Source organism: Thunnus thynnus, chromosome 8 (genome assembly GCF_963924715.1).
Source record: "Thunnus thynnus chromosome 8, fThuThy2.1, whole genome shotgun sequence".
Lineage (NCBI taxonomy): Eukaryota > Metazoa > Chordata > Actinopteri > Scombriformes > Scombridae > Thunnus > Thunnus thynnus.
The window spans coordinates 30,127,581-30,147,327 of NC_089524.1; the positions used below are offsets into that span (position 1 = coordinate 30,127,581).

At 39.0% G+C, this 19,747-nt stretch overlaps 1 protein-coding gene across 1 annotated transcript in view; it reads left to right on the top strand.

The window, feature by feature from the left end:
* Nucleotides 1-1,690: 1,690 nt before the first annotated feature.
* gng12b (guanine nucleotide binding protein (G protein), gamma 12b) overlaps nucleotides 1,691-19,747 on the top strand; it is a 28,870-nt gene continuing 10,813 nt past the window's right edge. The window contains exons 1-2 of the mRNA XM_067597904.1: nucleotides 1,691-1,922; nucleotides 9,046-9,109. The gene's annotated coding sequence lies outside the window, so the exon portion shown is untranslated. The remainder of the gene's footprint in view (nucleotides 1,923-9,045; nucleotides 9,110-19,747) is intronic.

Consider the following 19,747-nt stretch of genomic DNA (forward strand, 5'->3'; position numbering starts at 1 on the left):
TATATTTTATAAGGCTGTATTTTACAGATCCATCATTTCCTAAGAATTGCTTGTTTGTAGGAAGCTTTAGGAAATGAGGCCTGTAAAATAAAGTATTGCCAGATGGTGTCATATAAAAAAACTGCTTCATACTAAACTACTAAACTATGTTTATACAGGCTAACCACTTTTCAGTGGTGGAAGAAGAATTCAGTAAAAGTGCCTGTACAACAATGTAAAAATACTCTGTTACAACTAAAAGTCCTACATACAAAAATCCTACTTAGGTACAAGTGAGTTCTATCAGCTAAATGTACTTAAAATATCAAAAATTTAAGTACTTGTTTTGTAGAATAATGGCCCTTGTCAGTTTTCTATTATAATCATCACATTAATAGATTGTTAATGCTGATACATTGATGCACTAGGATTTGCTGTTTTGGCTGTTAAAGTGGAATTAATTTGAACTATTTGATATACTGTCAGAACTGAAACTGAAAAAGTGTTTGAGAAATCCTGATTGGTGAAAGAAAAGTGGAGAATATTGTAATCAAATATAGCACTCTTGTGTAATTGTTAAATTCTACCTTTAAGGTCATTTTTTTGTTTTCAATTTATTTTTATTCACTTTCATTTATTTATTTATTTATTTTTGGGTCTTGGGAGATTTTGTTTGATTATTATGACACAAATATCCCATATATGTATAATTTAATCCAGTGATTCAGGTTAAAGTAGGGAAGAATCTGCTCCACACATTCATTTTATGGATTTTCCTCTAATAATTGCTTTTTTGGGAGATACTGAGTCATTTTACCACTTATGGCCCTGAATGATTATATAAATGACACAATCTGCAAAAGTATAGACAGCAAATCTCTGGTGGTACTAGTAACATATTGATGCTCCAACTAGACATTACTTTTTTGTAAAAGCTCACCACCCAAAAAGGTTTGTAACCACTGCTTTAATCTTTAACAATACATTGTATTCTATAATCTTATGTTTTCGTAATGAAAAATCTCAATATTAATCCTAAAGATCCCCTCCAGACATGTTTTAAGATGTATATGAAACGGTACATTGAACAATAATGTGTGTCTAATATGGTTTTTCCACACAAAAAAAAACAAAACAAAAATTACCACTTTAAAATCTGCCTTCTCCTCTTTCTGCCTCATTAAACATTCCAGAATCTATAAATATGTAAATACATTTAATTTCATAAGTTAAACTTCTGGACACAACATGTTTCCTACTTCACTGTAAAGTCCATTCTTAGTGTTTGTGCACTGGAGGCTTCACGTTTCCACATCACACTTGTATAAGTTGAATCAGAACTGGCTTCAAAACTGCTACTATTGATGTTACAAATCATGCTCATATAGGCCTGCTCCTCCAGATCAGATTTTTAACGAGCTCAGAGAAACTTTCTACTTTCAGCAGATAAATGTGAAAACAACCTTCTAGTGTCAAACTCTGCACATACATCATTCTTCACAGTAGTGCTCAAACATCCAACTGAAGGAACAAGAAGAAAAACATATTTTTGGTGGAGGGGAACTTTAACATTCCCCTCTGACATTCCGCTGTCGTTTTTACATTTCATCATTAATACTGTATGTCAGAGATTTTTGTGGATTGTCTGTTTGATGTTTCATGAGACAAGCCGCCGACAGAGGGCGCTGTGTCTTTTCCAAACAGCAGAGAAACTGAAGTCCCAGCCAGCAGACTCCGAGCAGAGAGTGTCTGCTGTCACTCTGCTTCTCACCAACAAGACTGAATGTTTATTTTCTCCGCCAGGAAACTTCTCAATCGACACAACCAGAGCAGCATTTTTTAATCCAAGGAGCTTCATCTGGATCGTTTCATGGCTGGACTTTGAAAACAAAAACTCTGTCGGATCCGAGAGAGAGAGAGAGAGAGAGAGAGAGAGAGTCCAGGTGAGTGTGTCAGCACAATGATTACATGAATAATCTTATAGCAGCTGTAACATGACATGACAAGCAGCGATGTATGGACACTGATGATGTGGTGAAGTAACATCAGATGATAAATTATGACCTCCAATACTATCCAATCAAGCAGGTATGTAAAATGTAGGTAAAACATCATAAATATTACGTCTTCTCAACAGGTCCATAAGTTGCCTGTTTCATGTAATGTCATGAAAATATATGTCAAAGCTTTTAATTCAAAGCTATTCTTTAAATCCTCTGGTAAACAGGTTTTTTATAAGCAGCATGGATGGGTGTAGGTTACAGGTGGTCCTAAGAGGAAACAGTCTGATTCTCAGTTATATCGTGGAGGTTGTATTTCAGGGAAACGCAGTGATGAACTGAACAGCATCAATATTCAGTAACAAATCAGAAAGGAATAAAAAGTTTAGGTCAAACATAGTTATTGAAAGTCATGGAAAAATCAGAGAATTCTGCATCACATCAGGGCCACAGCAGGAACATTGAAACTCAGTTCTTTTTTATTTAAATTGGCTGTTTGGGCCTTTGGATTACAAAAATAAGGATGGTTGACCCAACCATGACATCAGCTCAGGTTATAGGCCCAGGTGTGCATCAGCTGGAATAGGCAATCTGGGTTTAGGAATAATGGAGACAATGACTGTCAGATTATGAAAATGATAATAACTGTTAGCTGCAGCCCTTGAGCAACATTATGTTGTCATTGTGATACTGATCGTGACCAAATTTTTGGAGAGGGAAGACATTAGTGATGTTTTTATAATCTACATGAGGCATTTAGGCAGATCGTTTGCAGTATTTACACATTTCTATAGTTTTGTATGTATTTGTCTCTCTGCCTGATGCCAAATAGTAAAAAGTTTGATAGTTTTAATTATGTGCACCCACACATTATCATTATTAGAATTTCAGTAAATCATTTAAATAAAGCAGTCCATGATCTCAGTTTAAACTCTATTGAGTCTCTGTGTGCTTGATCCTTGGCTTTGGCTGCTAAACTTTGGTCTTTGTTTTAAGCTAATCCTGGATTTGATTTATCCTCATTTCAACTGATGAGGTGGTGACTGCAGTGCTGGTTTGTGCTGCGTGTGGCTTCATAGGGAGACATCTTCCACACTGACACAAACAGCCTCTGAGATAGTTGTTAAATGCTGGTTTGATTCCTGGTCCTACGCATGACAGAATCATAATAACAATGATTTTGCTGCCCAAACGTACTTTCACAAACAAATAAAATAATAGCAAAGGCGTTGTAAGTGGGGTATAGCTGCAACGATTAGTCGATTGATCTATTAGTTGATCGACAGAAAATGAATTATGTTGATAATCCATTAATTATTTTGAGTTATTTTTTAAAGAAAAAAAAAATCTCTTGTTTCAGCTTAAATGTGAATTTGTTCTGGTTATTTCATTTTCTATGACAGTAGACTGAATATCTTTGGGTTGTGGACTGCTGGTCAGGACAAAACAAGACATTTGATGTTGCACGTTGGGCTTTGGGAAACAGTGATCGACATTTATCAGTTTTTGATATATGACATTTTGATAGACCAAACAACTAATTGATTAATCAAGAAATAATCAGCAGATTAAAGTGGTAACTGTAGAGTTCCAATGTGCAGAACAACTTTCGGTCAGTCGGACTCACAGATATGAATTTCTTTCACTTGAATTAAAAACACCTGCAGTGGCAAACATTGAATGAGACATGAATGGATCCTGATTTTAAAAGCCTAAACAGAGATGGGGGCTTCAGCTGATTACTTATATTGTATTTACATCTTTTTTGCAACTCATGAAACACTTTATTAGAATATAATATAGAAACATACTTTCAAAGACTACTTTTTTGCAATAATGTGACAAATACCAAATGTTTTGTCTTACCTTACATGTGTAGGCTGCTGAGTAGCTATAATGACATGAGTGTTTCAGCACTTTTATTGTATGTATCAAATGGATATTGATTGTTGGTCACTCAAACATATGCTCTAATAATTGTTAGGGATAATATACTACATGATATACAATCATGTGATCATTCTTCAAACAGCATCAGTTGTATCTCAGGAATCTTTGACATAATAAACATAACATGAATTGTTCACTTGCATAACTGACCAGAACATGAAAGGAATCAAAGTGTTTTTAAAGTATTTGGCTCATTCTTCAGGTTTTCGGGAGATTGATCTTCTCAGTAGCATGGCTTCTGGCAGGTCAGTGTGACTCCACCTGAGTGGGTTTTTGGTGCTGACGTGGGTTTGGCCTTGTTGCCTGGTTACACCACAGTCACTGGTGCAGACCGTAGCGCTGTTTAATCTTGTGAGAGTGTTGCCCCCCTTCCTCCCCTCTATCCCTCGACTCAAATTCCACGCTCGGCCTCCAGGGAGCTGGTCTGTGCGTCACTGCTGTGGTCACAAAGACCTTCAGAGAATGCTTCTAGTCAACACACTGGAGCCGCCGCCGCCAGCCTCCAGCCCCGTTAGTCCACAGCAATATGTGAAAAATGTCCTCCTGCTTTGACACACGTCAGAGATCTCTCAGCCTCCTCGCTGGAGCGTATCAGAGTGATGAAAGTATTATACAGTCGCTGAGTATCAGGAGGCTACTGTATGTCACTCATGGCAGGGCTGCTTGGTACACAAAGCATTAACTGCTTATCAGCAAGTCATAACAGCCTTTCACAATGGGCCATATTGGTTATATTGGCTTTTCCTCAAATACATTCCATTTTAAAATTGATAGTATGTTTACATGCACACACACTATTGTCCCTCTTAATTTTGGCTTTGTTCATATTCAGGATCAGATTCAACATCTTCTGTGGTATCAAACAGGCTCTGACCAAACATCCTAATTTGTCAAATTTAAACATTGCTGGATAAAAGCAGCTTCTTTCACTTTACTCTTTGACAGTGTAATAATGTTAACAGACTTTTCCACTGTGGCATAATTTGCTCAGTATATAGTATATACTGTATATAGTGATATAGTATATAGTGAGATTCCAGCAGTCCTGAAATCATTAGTTGCTGAATTGCATTATGGATTGACAGAAAACAAATTGTCATCAATTGATAACTGATTATTAATTTAAGTCATATTTAAAGCAAAAATGCCAAAAACAATCTGGTTCCAGCCTCTTTAATATGTGAATTTGCTGCTTTTCTTTGTAATATATTGTTTCAAATTAAATATATTTTGGCTTTGGGTCACAAGCAGACATTGTTAAAGTTTAACATGTCACCAGAATGTTGGGAACCACAGGCTAAACTGTACATACATAATAATATAATACTGTAATATTATTACTTTAGATTATCTGTTCAGTTATATTCAGAAATTATAAACACACATTGATGGGTTTTAAAAATCAATGAAATACATCAGCATTGAGGCGATTCTTCCATCTAAGAGTATATTTGAGTATATTTATATTTGTGTGTTTTTTATGTTTTAAGAGTATATCTGTTAAAGATGAGCTGTCCTTTAAGTTTAAATTCAAATTCAATACACTATTGCCATAGTAACCAAGATGAGTTGATGGTCTTAGCGCAACAAAAGTCCAAATTCATCACTCCAGAAGCAAAAAGCTATTGCTGCCCTCTAAATGTGATTGTAACTGCTGTGACATTTAAGTTCTGTCATCTTCTTAAAAAAGACAATGATTAAAGCTCTGCAACAGGACAAATGTAATTTCTGGTTTCTTTAGAAATAACTCAGATTGCTTATTGTGTTTATGTTTTGCTTTTTATTGTTACAGAATACTTCAAAAACCTGATCATAACAAGAATGCTAGTGTGTATAAATTAACATACATCAGGACTGTGTGACCACCCTTATGCCATAATGTTACATTTTGTTACATTTCCAGTGTAGCTGCAGACTAGGTACAACTATCTTTAAACACTGAAATTGTTTGATGTACAGTAGGTTTGGTTCATTATAGATATATACATGTATATTAGAGTGCTACAATATATCAGGTGTATTTAGCTCATGGGGGAGAATATGAAGGAGAAAGCATTCACGCAGGTTTTGGGAGTAAAAGCAAAGATGTGTTTGACTGGGGCGGGGGATGCTGATGTCAAATAGTCCAAATAGAGTGTTGCCATGGCAACCTGGTAGCAGCATAGATGAAATTAAGCTTCCATGGTTGTCCATGTTACTGGGAAAGCCACACATGCATTCACACACTGAATGCTAATTAATAAGTTAAAGCTCTTACTGTCAGCCTCTTTTGGGCCGTGTGACTGTGATTTTAAGCACTCTGTGGTGAGGTAACAGGTATAAATATGAGCCACAAACATCGCACTCTAAATCAATGCTGGACATAATTTTGTTGCTTATGAATTCCAATTAAAGATCCCTTTTGTTGTAGAGATAACTTTTCACTAGGGCTAACAGGAAGCTCCATCACTGATATGATCTGTTTCTGCTGCCTCACTGTTGCACCCTCTGCCCTCCTCTGTGGCAGGATGTCTTTCCAGAGTGACAGGGTGCATATGTGGTCACCAGCGAGGTTGACCTGTGAATGATCTCACTGACATTGTGGCCCTTGTCATATTGCTGCAGTGGGATATTTATAGGCATGTGCTTCGTGCTGTCCTGCATGACATGAAGCTCAGCTGACACAATTACACAAACACACTCCAGGTCTCCGTGGTGTATCTGTACAGCACTGGGGGAATGAGTCTCCTGTCATTAAATTTAATTGTCTTCTCTTTATGCATCCCATCAGGTGAGATACGCAGGGATGTTTAATTGATTGGTTGGGATGCGCTGTGTATATCTCCGAGGGTGTTTTAATTAAGGTACACCTATCGAACACGTCACTTCTATAAATACAAAAGACAGTCTATAGCAACGATGACAAATGCTCCAAATCTAGAAGTAAGAATTTATTTACTTCTATGCCACAGATATGTGTACCTGTTTAGATGGTTTGATAAGTTATAGAAGTTAAACATTAGGAATGAGCCTTTTTAGGTAGCAATGAATTAAAGTCAATATTGTAAAGGGTAAAATGGCTTAATGGTTTAATTAAAAGATAGCAACATTTGATTATGTAAACTGAGTAGAATGTGTTAATACACTTTAAAGTCCAGTATTGTTTGTACCTCATTCCAAAAAAGATATTTAATGAAAATTTTAACTTAGTTTAAATAAATAACTCTAGTGTAGTAGTGTAGTGGAAGTAGAAGAGCATATTGTCCCAGCATGTGTCTGTTACCCTAGGGGACCTGGATGACATCACAGGTAGTGAGTCTTTAGCTAACCGTGTGTTGTTGTATGTGTAGCACAGATTTGTAAATACTCCTTGCATAAAGCTTTATAATAATATCACATTCTTTATTCTATGGTGTTTAATTCCTGTTAGGCTACATTAATATTATTTATACTGACTTGAAACACACGACAACCCTCCACCACACTGCAGTGATACTGGACAGTATGGTGAATTATAAACTAGACAAGGAAGTCAGGGGTTGCTTAGCAACTGGAACACAGCAGGTAATAAAACATGTTTGTTCTCAGCGTTGTACAAACAGTCCTCTGAGTGTTGGTGTAACAGATTAACAGTTATTATTCGTTTATTCTGGTAATCTACACTAATTCTTTGTCATCGCAATGTACTAGTGCTAGATTTTAGGATGAAAATGTATTTCATTTTTAAAATAAACATGTCTCCTCCCTTCCAGTAACGTTCAAAGATGTAAAATGTCTTACTGTAGATAGTTTACTTCCATATTTTCACACACCTGCACACAAGTATAATCCAAGCAGTTGTTTACTGTGTCCTTGCCAGCATGCTTCCTTTTCTTTCAAATTGACAGAAATGGCTGAAAACATCTTATTCATTCAGTCAGAAATTTGCTGGCCAGCATGGTTGTGACAGTGACAGCTTTTGATTTTAAAGACCCAGTCAATAACTTTTAAAACCATCTTTATGTTCAGGTATATTTAAATATGAAAACGTTTTGAAAAGATGTGTATTTTATCACAATTCAATTACATAACCTCATTTCACTCTGCTGTTAAACAAACCTTTTGCAGTATCATAAAACTCTTAATAAGGTAAAACCTTTTCAATAAGCGTGAAAGTAGTGATAGCAGGTTCCTGTGTGTTGGATTTTGATGGTGTGCAAAGCTTTTGTTTGCATTTTCAATCACAAACAGCGCCTTTAATACATTTTTGGTGCTTAAAGCTGCACAAATCAATATTTTTTATAATACCAATGGATCAAATCACAATGTGTAATGTGATAAGAGTCATTTGTAGTGATAAACTTACAGATAATTATCAGCAGACTCTGCAGGTCCTCTCAGCTCTGCCGAGCGTTTTAACATTTCTTAGCTCATTTCTTTGGTTTTACGGGTCACAACTATGGTTATGGTTCAGTCTTACTGCTCTCATCAACCTTGTTTCCAGCTTTCCATCTTTTATGGCAAATACCATGTCCAAATTCTCCTTTATACAGTACAGTATTTATATATAAGCGTTTATGATGGATGAGGACTTTCAATGAGGAAGAAATGTAAGTGGTGAAAGTGAATAAACAGTAGAAAATAAGTAAACTATTTTTGACTGTCTGCTCTCTAGTTCACACCACCAAATCCAGCCTCCTCTTGTTGTCCTGACTGAAAGTGTACAGACACACAGAGTTCTCAGACCAAAGGACTGGCCATTTAACTGGTTTCACTGGAATGTGGTAATGAATGCCAATGGAGCAAAGGCCTGAGTCCCTCTTCCCACAACAGAATTGGCCTGCCAGTGCGCAACATTTTCCCTAAATGATAGGGAAACTGGTTTCACTGCGTTGGCATTCATCACACTGTGGGAGCTCAAACTTGCCAGCTTTTGTTTGCCCTCTGCTGGAGGACTAATACATCAACCATTTTCTGTATTTAGAAAAACAGTTAGTGTTCCTGATGAGGCCCATGAGAAATATCTTGAATGTCATGAACATTAGTGGACCACCTTTCCATGCTCACTGGAAAATCTGACTCTCTTGTGTTGAAAACCCATTTGAATTTTGGACTTTTTGGTGTAATTCCAACACATTTCCTTTGCTTTTCTTTCCAGATTTATGCTGGTCACACAGACTGGAGCCTCCAGTACATGCTCCTTGACATCTCTTCCCACACAGGTCAGTGACTCTGTCTGCAGACTGGCTCCCATCAGAGTCAACTGTTGCCAGTAGCGTCCCACAGCCTTTCCTGTAATTGAGAGAAGGATCATGTTGCAAGCATTGCTTCACCAGTCTGTGCATTATTAATCACACCCAATCCTCATAAGTCTTACATATCTCAGGTCAGACTTTGTTAACTGCTTGGGAAGTGCTGCCCTCCAGTGGTTGTAAGAGAATTCACAATGCTGTTGTAAATGGCAGAAAGCAGGAAATTACACTTTCATTTTGCTGGTAAATTCGTTACTTTTGCAACTTGCCTTGGCAGGTAAACAACCAATCAATTTTCTTCCTTATTCTAAATGAGGAATATGTAGCGTTGGTAGATTGTGACTGTTCTAAGTATTTGTGTCCCATGTTGCCTTAAAGGGGAACTTCACAGATTTTACATGTAAAGGTCAGTTAAGTAGATATGAGGAGCATGTAATGTCTTCTGTGGCTCTGGAGAAGCTTTGTCAAGTTTGACAAAATAACTTTGATGGGATCTGAGGCAGAACATTTTTAACAGAAAGCCTGTGTTATAAACTGGAGATGTGGGGTTTGAAAGGTGAGGGCATTTAGCAAGCAGGGAAGGTCTAATGAAAATATGGTATTAGTTGTTATGGGAACATGGGAAATGTAGGCTCTAGTGTTGTCGGAGCTAAGTGACTAAAAGGATTTCTCTGCCTCTGTTGCTTCCATTTTTGACAATTGGTTTTTAAATCTGTCTTTTGTGAGTCACATAGTGTTTTGGAAGTGCAATACTAAATTGCTGGAGCACATCTTTATAAGACTGCTGTTCAAAAAATGTTTATATCATTAGATGCAGATTCTTAAGTCTACATGAATCATCAGAGTCTGTTGTTTTAGCTCTAATGTGAGTTGTTGCAGCATTAAAGATTCATTAGATCAGTGATCCCTTAAAACAAAGCAATGTCTACTTGTACAAGTTGTGACTAGTTCAGTGAAAGGGTGATTTTTTTTTTGTCTTTGTAGTAAGAAGTAAAATTAGGTAGTAATTTACAACAAAAAAAGAAAAACAACAACAAATCATCTAGTTATTTATTAGATGTTCACTATTTTTATGTTTTTATTTTTTTGCTGATCTTGGAAGCTGATCATGGCAGAAGCTTTCACCTGGATGTTCCATTAAATGAAACTTTTTAATACATTACCATTGATCTATTCATTAGGCATGCAGCAGATGTGAACTATCTTGTACTGCAAAAACCTGCTGACCAGAAAAATCTGACCAGAGACCAGAATAATATCTACACAACAGAACTTGTAGTTTTGTCTTTAGAATGGTTTGAGCTCCAACGTTCCTGTGCTCTGTAATAATACATTTATTCCACATGATGGCAGCATTTGGCAGTCTATTATCTCTATCTTTTGAACGTCTCAGCACAGACTCCACAACAACATAGTTGCATACCTCAGCATGCACAGTAAGTCTGCACATTTCTGTAGCTTTGTTCACATGTGAAAAACTGAAGTGGTGAATGTTTCCTATAAAGCACAAGAGCTCATCACATCATTGTAGCGTCTGACAAACCGCATGTGTTGAGTAATAAATATCGTGCACAGTTCTTCACACAGGAGATATTCTGCATGAGAACAACACAATACAATATCTTTCCATAGGAGGAAAAAAGGGGAAAATTCATAAGGGCAGGAATTGCACCCAGAGAAGAAACATAGACTTATATCAAAATAAGATGGAATGAATAAAATAAAATATAGTATCATCAGGAGATTAGTCACCTAACAACATAGCAGGAGCAAGAATTATAATGTGTGTAGGCTAGATATTTTTTTTAGAAATGTAGTTTGTTTGTTTGAGACAAAGCTGTCAAAGAGATCTGTTAACATTTGTTTCCATGAACATCACCTGTAATTAAATGTGAGAATAACAAAGTGACACAGGCGTGATGCAGGTGTTAAACAAAGGCTGTTTTTGTGAGCATGCAGCTGTATTGGTAATTGGCTGCATGGTCTCACTTTATTCTGAGCAGTTTGCAGAAACAGAAACATGCTCTCAACACTGATCCTGCTGGGTCAGTAGCATCTATTTTGTGGCCTAAAATGGATCTTCCCGATACCTGACTATACTGTTATCATATACAGATCATTACATAAGAGCAAGATTTCACGTAGGATAGATGTGTCAGGTTGAATGAAAGTTTGGGCTCAATGCAACTTGAGATTTTGATTGCCAGGGTGTGTGTGTTTGTACTGTGTGTATACATTTACCGCATTATTGTGGCACCCCAGGGAGATCCCAGGCCTCCTCAGGCGTGTCTTCCATCCTGTTTCATAAGCGTCTGCTCATATATGGGCATCTTCCTCTCTCCTGCTCGGTTGCACTACGTCCGCTTCCTGCACAACCCCCCCATTTCTCCCTCCCACTCCCCCCATCACACACATACACATTCCTACTCATGTCGGTTAGCTATGGGCAGAGGCGGGAGTGGCTCTTCCCTGTGCAGGAAGTAATGTGGTTAATACTCATTTGATCACCAGTTCTGATGTATTGCATTCATAACCAGAAAGCTGGCACTGGTTGTGTACTTTTTTTTTTTTTTGGGTGGGTGCAAGTTCCATCTGCAACCATATGTTATGACTGATGGAAATAGCTCATATGTCTGCACATGAAGCTGTTTATTTCCCTTTTGCCACACATGTCACACTTCAATTTTTTTCATGTAAGCAAAAGAAGAGCCTGTTTGATCTGTAAGAGACAGAACTGAATGCATTCAAGACCTTCTGTTCTCATGTGTGATATCTTTGGCAGCTTTCTTCTGTTCACAGGAACTACGATGTAGTCCATGTTGCTTGTGAAAATAAATCTTTGACTTCCAGGGATTTACGTTCTTAATGTTATTTATGCACATGCACCTCTACTTCTGGGAATTCAAGCCAGGATCGGCATGCACGGGGTGGCCTCCAAGTGCCCTGGATGCATGCAGATACCACTTGAGATTAGCTGTCCTATCTGCACAGCTATAATGTAGACACATGTTTGCTTTGAAGTAGGACAAACAGCCTCATCAATTTTTGCCACAGGGCGCAGAAAGTATCACGTGTGCAGCTGGGGCTCCTTAAGCCACTGAATTCAACTTTTTTCATGTTCACCTGGAAAAATATTTACAATGTGAACCATATGCATTAGATTAATGTAATACATGTAGTATTATGTAGCGTCTTAGCAAAAGAACATTTTTCATGTTATTCTTTGTGGGAACGAAACAAAAAATGTCTGTCCTGGCCAGCATTGTGCCTACACAAAACCATTAGCATTAGTCATTCATGAATGAATTATTGCTGCAGTTTGAGATGTGTAATTACCCCCCCCCCCCCCCCCCCCCCCTCTCCATGTTGTCCCCTTGTGACATATTATCAGCACAACCCACTCAACAATTGGGTCACTGCAGATCCTGTTTCCATGGGTAGGTTTCTCACACAATTGCCTACCAGGTCTGACTTCGCCTCTGTCTATGGAGGGAATTACAAGATATGGAGTCATGCCACTAGCGTGGCTCTTAAGAGATGCCAATGTTGGATTTTGGTATACTGGTCCACCAGTTTGGTCCAAATATCTCAACAGCTATTGGATGGATTGCCATGAAATTTTGTAGAGACCTTCGTCTTCCCCAGAGGATGTATTGTTGTTACTTTGGTGATCCTCTGAATTTTCCTCTAGCGCCACCATGAGGTTGACACGTTTTGAGTGAAATATCTCAAACTATTGGATGGATTGTCATGAATTTGGTACAGAAATTCATGTAATACCTGGTGATCCCTGAACTTTTCATCCAGCGCCATCATTATGTCATACTTTTGTGTGTGACCAAATGCATACATTTATTTTATTGTGACCAAAACTAATGACATTCCAATCAGCCTCGGCTAAACTTTGCATTTAGTACTAATTGGTAAATGTTAGCATGCTAACATGCTAAATTAAGATGGTGAACATCAAATATTACCTGCCAAACATCAGCATGTTAGTATCATTGTGAGAATGTTTGCATGCTGACATTAGCATTTCGCCCAAAGTTCTGCTGTGCCTACTGTAATCACAACCTCACAGAGCCACTAGCATGGTTGTAGACTCTTCTTCTAGTTTCAGTTCTTATTTTTCTTGCTGGTGTATAGAATGTCTTTTGTAAGGAAAGTGCTTCTGCATGGCAACAGTCTGTCTGCTGCTAAAAACCCCCTAATCATGACTGCAGGGCTCTGACAATAAACAGTCCACACAGCTTGCTTTATCTGTTCATGAGCTGCTGTGTCCACTTTGAGATGCTCCTGTGCCACGTGTCTCCAAGAATTCCAGCCACCCTGATCTTTGCTGCGGGAGCCGTCCAGGGAATGTCGGCCTCCAGTTAACAAACATAAGAGTCTGGCAGTTAAGAGAGAAAGACCAAGCAGCAGTTGGGATGTCACCCTGCCCAGAAAATCTGCCCCAGCCACTGGTTACATGCCTGGGATTCTTTTCTACAAGCTGCTCCTTCCTGCTTTGATTTTTTTTTTTCTAAAACATTTTCCTCTACCAGACAGTGGCAAAGGAAATATTTTCCAGTCCAGAAATAAGATGCTTTTAATTGCATTGCCTTGTGAGTGTATAGCTGGTGGTCTGTACCGCTGTAAAAATGCGCCTTTGATTGATGTTCATTAGGGGCGAAACAGGGTGGTATGCTGCTCGGCATTGCACCCGCGTTCCATTGGAGTTACACTGTTCTGAAAACAAACCGCTGCAACCGGCCCTCACATACTTTCCCTGTGAGATCCTGGTTGGTGCTTTGAATGAATACGGCATTATAATGCTCCAAAATGCATGACTGAAAAAGGCTCAGTCATCATTTGAACTCTCTGCACCAGACCAGGTGTGAATATCATATAATATAGGTCATTGTTGTCGGAGGTAATGCAGAGCTTTGGTTTGGGAAGATGAGTTGCTCACTTTGGATAATAAGCAGCTTAACATTGCATTTAATGACACATCTCTGCCCTTTTTAGGAGCAGACTTTTCTAGGTCTCTGTGACCTCATGACAGCATAAACGTTCTCACTCATGTAAATGATTGACTGCAACGTGATGTCTGTTTACCTTTCATTATCATACCATGTTCTGGTAGCATTCTCAGGTGTTTCCTCTAGACAATGACACAGCAGGTCAACACACATGTGGCACTTGAGAACAAGCTGATCTTGAGAGATAAACTTGCTCGTATAAAATTTGTGAAATCCTGCAAGAAATCCTGTGACTGGATTTCATGGCCTGTACCAGTTGGCATACAAATGCATGCAGGCCGTTGAAGTATAATGAATGTGTATATGTCTTGCAGCATTCCTAGGTTTTAAATATATACACTTTTTCCGGGAACATGTTGGTGCACGAGATGTGAACAAGTGACTCCACCACAGAGGACAAACGCTCGGTTCTTGCACCACAATGTCACGCCCTGTTAATGGAGGAATTACTCTCTGCACAGTGGTCTAGACTGAACATACACACTCAGATCATGAACGTCACATTCTCCATCTGCTCATTCCTCATTGTGCAGAGCTTCACCATGATGTGTTGTGCACAAATGTTACAGTTTTAAGTACTGTTGCATTGAGTTTGACGGGCTCTCTGCTCTGTGCCTTGTCATAAGATGAAAGATCTTTGCACCCTGCTGGAGAAACTTTCATTTTCAGTTTTCTTGAAAAGACTTTATAGACCCCCAGATAGCAATGCCACATATACTGCATTGCATGTAGTAACACAAGTAAAACAACTTATTAGGCAGAATGGCTCCTTTCATACTATCACTGCTAATTATGCCATATATCATATATATCATATCATATATAAAATGCTTCATGTTTTTTAAGCTCATCACATGTTTTGTATCTAGAATCACTCTCATACAGGGGAAACTGGTGGTAGATTGTTTTGATTGAGTAATTGTTTAAGTAAAGCAAAAATGACAAAAGTTCACTTGTCCCTGCTCCTCAAATGTGAATATGCTGCTTTTCTAGCAAGCTGAATATATTTGGGTTTTTGAGTTTTGGTCAGACAAAATAGTGACTTTGAATATGTCAGCTTGCACTTGTGACGTGCATTTTTCAGTATTTTCTGATATTTTATAGATTGAATGATTAATTGATAGTGAAAATAATCAGTAGTTGCAGCCCTAGATCCTCCATTGACTTGTTTTGGTGCACAAATGTATGTATTCAGAGTGGGACTTGCAGTCCCAGCAAAATGCATGAAAACTCATCCAATGATGCATCTAATTTCCAAAGTTTTGCATTCAGTGACAACAGGAAAGTACATGAAATTTTTCCATGTGCTTTCTCTGAAAATGTGCACTTTGGCTGCAGTGAACCTTGTGCAGAGCTGGGTGAGGTGGATGTTTGGAATTCTTTCTCAGTTAATAATACCTGTTTCGCTGCTCTTAATCTCTCAGCTCACAGCATATGCACACTCTCTGGCAATAACACGTAGGGCCAAAGGGCAGATCACTAATGTGTTAGGACTGCAGAGTTATAATCAGGTGGTTTCCAATCAGGAAGACGTCATGAGACAAAAGGCACCACTTGTGGAGCCTCCCTAAAAGGACACTTAGGACACGGTGTCCACCCCAGCGGCTCCTACGCCCATTGCCCTCCCCTCAGCCTCCCCCATGGCTGCTCATTATGTGCAGTTTAGTGCTCACTCAGCTCTGGGGTGCTCCAAAGTTCACAGGAAGGAGAAGGGGGAGGTGAGAGAGTCATTCCTGTTACTGAGGTCAGAAGGCTGTGTTTTTTTTCCCAGCCCTCCCTTTATTCTGTCTCTCTCTCTCTGTCTTTTGTTCATCATGATAAGCAGTCAGGTGGCAGCCATGAAGAAGCGTCCCTATCACCTACCACCACCTTCCCTCAGTGCTGGGCATGTGCTGATTAGATCAAGCTCTTTAACTACAGAAACCACAAGACCGCTTATTTAGTGTCTCTTTTCAGTTGATTTAGTCAACAGTGTTTGCATGCTTCAAATATTCTTGCAGCAGTTTACAGCTGCCTTGATGTATGATGAACTTATTTACAAAGGTTAAAAAACACACTCTCTCACTTACCTTTCGTGGTATCTAGGCATGCAGATGTTTTTGTTTTTGCAGTTTTTACTAATATTTGTCTCTGAACCACCACTTCAACCACCATAAAAATAGAAACTGTCAGCGTGGCTACAGTACATACCACTAGTGGTAAGTGAGGAGGTGTGTTTTGTTATAATTTAGGTTAACTGACCTTTTAAGAATTTACATAAACAATGCTGTTTCAGTTAGAGACACTTGCGTCAGTGAATGACCATTTATGGCGACTGGTTTTGGCGGGAAAGGTTCTGCTCTTTTAGGAGGCTCTCAAAGAATTTGAGCAACAACAAGGATTCTTTTGGAGAACTAATCTCCCATATAAACATACATGAACATTAATCTCAGTTAAAATCAACAATATGAAATACCACACAAGGAGGAACTGCAGTAGCAAACAGCGTTGGCATGAGCTTATCAACATAGTGATCGTGATATAATGTCCTCAGGGAGTGCATTGGAACACCCAAAACAACACGTATAAGACACTCATATATTTTGTCATCTGAGATGTAATATCAGATGAAAATACAGCAAGATATTAATTTTATCTTGATACAAGTACAACTGAAATGTACTTGACTATGTATAGCAATTCATGTTGCTTTTAGATGCAGGCCAAAGCCCTTAAAGCTAGCCAAATTAGCGAAGAACAGTAGTTCAGCTATTAGATTCAATAATGACATAAACAAGAGTAAGGCGTCACTATAGACCAAGTATTCTCTAGTCCTTAGCAAAATAGCATATGTGTGCTAATGGGAATCCTCCAAAACAACTCCAAACTGCCAGGGGAAATTATGCCCAAAACCAATTCAGCCCATGAGCATGAGCATTAACCTAATGTTTTCATAAATAGCAATGCAAATAAATAGACAGATTGCACATGAAGTCAAAACAGTAAACTGGGCAGCCAAACACAACAACAAAGCATGCAGAAGCCATAAATGCCGATAAGCACAAGCAATACAGCAGCAGATACTTGGCTTAGATCTCAGCATACTCAGCATACATATGTAGCCTGACAGAAAACTAAGGAAAACTTGGCTTCTGTCTTGGCATCTGAACCAATAGCTGTTTGACAACCAGCTGACCATGAAGTCTCAGAATGTGGACAGTGGGCAGAAGCAGGGTGGATGATACAGTGGGAATATTTACTCCTTAATAAGGTCGTTTAAAACAGGAAGCACGGACTGAACACCATTAGCATGAGCGTCAACAGAATGATTGTAGTGCCAGATTATAATGTCCGCACTTCACACCTACATGAATATGACTGGATGTCACTAGCTAAGCAGCTATGAATGAGTCAATGATTGTAAAGCAATTATGAAACAGCTGATGCCAAACAACTAATACAAGCAGGATTTCAGTGGTGTGCCTGAGCTAACACTATGCGTCACTCAATGCAGTCGTTACAGATTTGCAACTGTGGTTCTTTGTATTTGTAGTATTTGGGTTAGACTATTTTCTACCTGAAAACACAGCTTGAGGACACTGTGGTCATGTCCTCTGAATTTCTTTTCTGGGAATTTAGGTTTTAGCAACCTGGACATGTTCTACAGTTAAAAAAAATGACACATGGTAAAAATTTAATTGGGTAATTCCAATATTTTTAGATTTAGTATATTCACATTTTGACTACTTTTTGAAGCTAACAACATAAACAGATTTGGGATTTACTATTTCCCCATCAGAATGACAAGGTTTTGACACAGTATTTAGACCTTTTGGGATGATAAATTTAATTTACAGAAAATATAATTGACACATTGTATGTAGAGAAAAAACACAGAACGTGAAAAGTCCAAATTATTAAAAACATATTTGAGTCTTTCTTTTAGATGTGGTCTGGTCCTAATTTTCTGAAGGGGGGGGGGGGGGGGGGGGGTGGATGGGGGGGACTTCGGACCCTGACATTAGCATTTCCAAACTCTTGACGACAGCCCTGCATAAAAAGTAATGTTTTATGTTGCAGCTTTTTTGCCTCTGAAAATTAAGTCTATGAAACGGTACTAAATGTTTTCATGGACAACAGTATTGTAAGAGCAGTGCAGAGAAATTATTTTAATATAACAGTAGTAGAATTTGTAGGAAAACTTCACAACAGACTGTGCAGTCAGCATTATGCCGAACAAAGCCTCCCTCCGTGACAGAATCAATAAATGAAAGAACACAAAGAAACCTTTGCCTACATGTGAAATTATGGCTGTGTGTCTGTGTGTGTGTGAGTACGTGTGTGTCTGTTAGTGAGGTATGTGAGTATGGGGAAGTGGGGAAAAGGTGAGAGCACTTGAAGGAATGGCACGAAAATGTCAGCTAGCTTTATGTGTAACGGTAAGGCTGGAAGGAGTGTGTGCATGTGCGTGTTTGTGTTCGGGTATTTGCCGATGTTTATCCTTAAGCAACGGACCATGTCAAAAAAGTGTGTTGGCCTCCTGATTGACATGTCAGTTCTCCGTGCCCTTCACACTGCACTGTTTGCATCCCATATTACTGGTTTTAAAGCCTGATGGAAAGCGAGCAGAACGTGATTGGTGTGTGTTGGTGGTGGAATGAGAGGAATTTTCTGCAGCTTGTTTTACATTCCCACATAGTTAGAAGTGAAAAGGGCACAGAAAGCACCCTGCAAAATGTACCAATTTTCACAATGGGATACTTTGACTGTTATTATTGTCTAAAGTGACGGGGTGGTGCATTTGGTTGGAGGGAAATGCTGGATTATTGTAACAATGAGAGCTGTGACTTGGTTGTTTGGTGCCATGTGAGAGCGGCAGGCTAAAGGTGGTGTGAGAATGAGGGACTGTGGGTTTACTGAATTCCTATCCGGTGAGCAGAGCATTGGTTTCTGTCTAGACAAAGATCAGTTGTCGGGGAGACCCGTGCAGATCCAGGACTGCCCCGGGCTCCAGGAAGTATTGGTGGGAGAGAGTGGGCTCGAGTTTTTTTTTTTTCTTTTTTTCATCCTGCTCACTTTTCCCTCCTCGGGGGATTTCAACGAATGCAGTCAACTGCTGAGAGCAGGGGTTTTTTTGTTGTTGGTGGTGGTGGGAGTTTTTCTCCCATGATAGGGTGGAGACAGCTTGGTGCATTTGTGCATTGATATCAACAGCATAAAAATCTCACTGCTTTTATGTCTCCCACTCAGCAGGAAATAGTAGCCAGGCCCACCTTGCACACAGCATTCACAGGCACACATGCAGATCCACGAATTCACTGTTGTGGGATACTGCACTGTATCCATCAAATTTGCAGTTTTTTTTTTTACCTCCTGACACCAAAACACAAAAGCAGCTCTTAAGCTCTCTGCTACTGGAGCCACTTGTTGTGTCTCTATTGTCTTTGAGTGACTGTGTACAGCAAGATAAGGCAAAGACAGGCAGCGTGACGGCTCACCCAGTGACGGATCAGGGAGCAGACAGGGTTGACTAAGGGTTCATTAACTGCTACACTCAGCCGTGCCCTGAGGGCTCCTTCTTGGAGCTGTGTGTGCCATTTCACTGAAG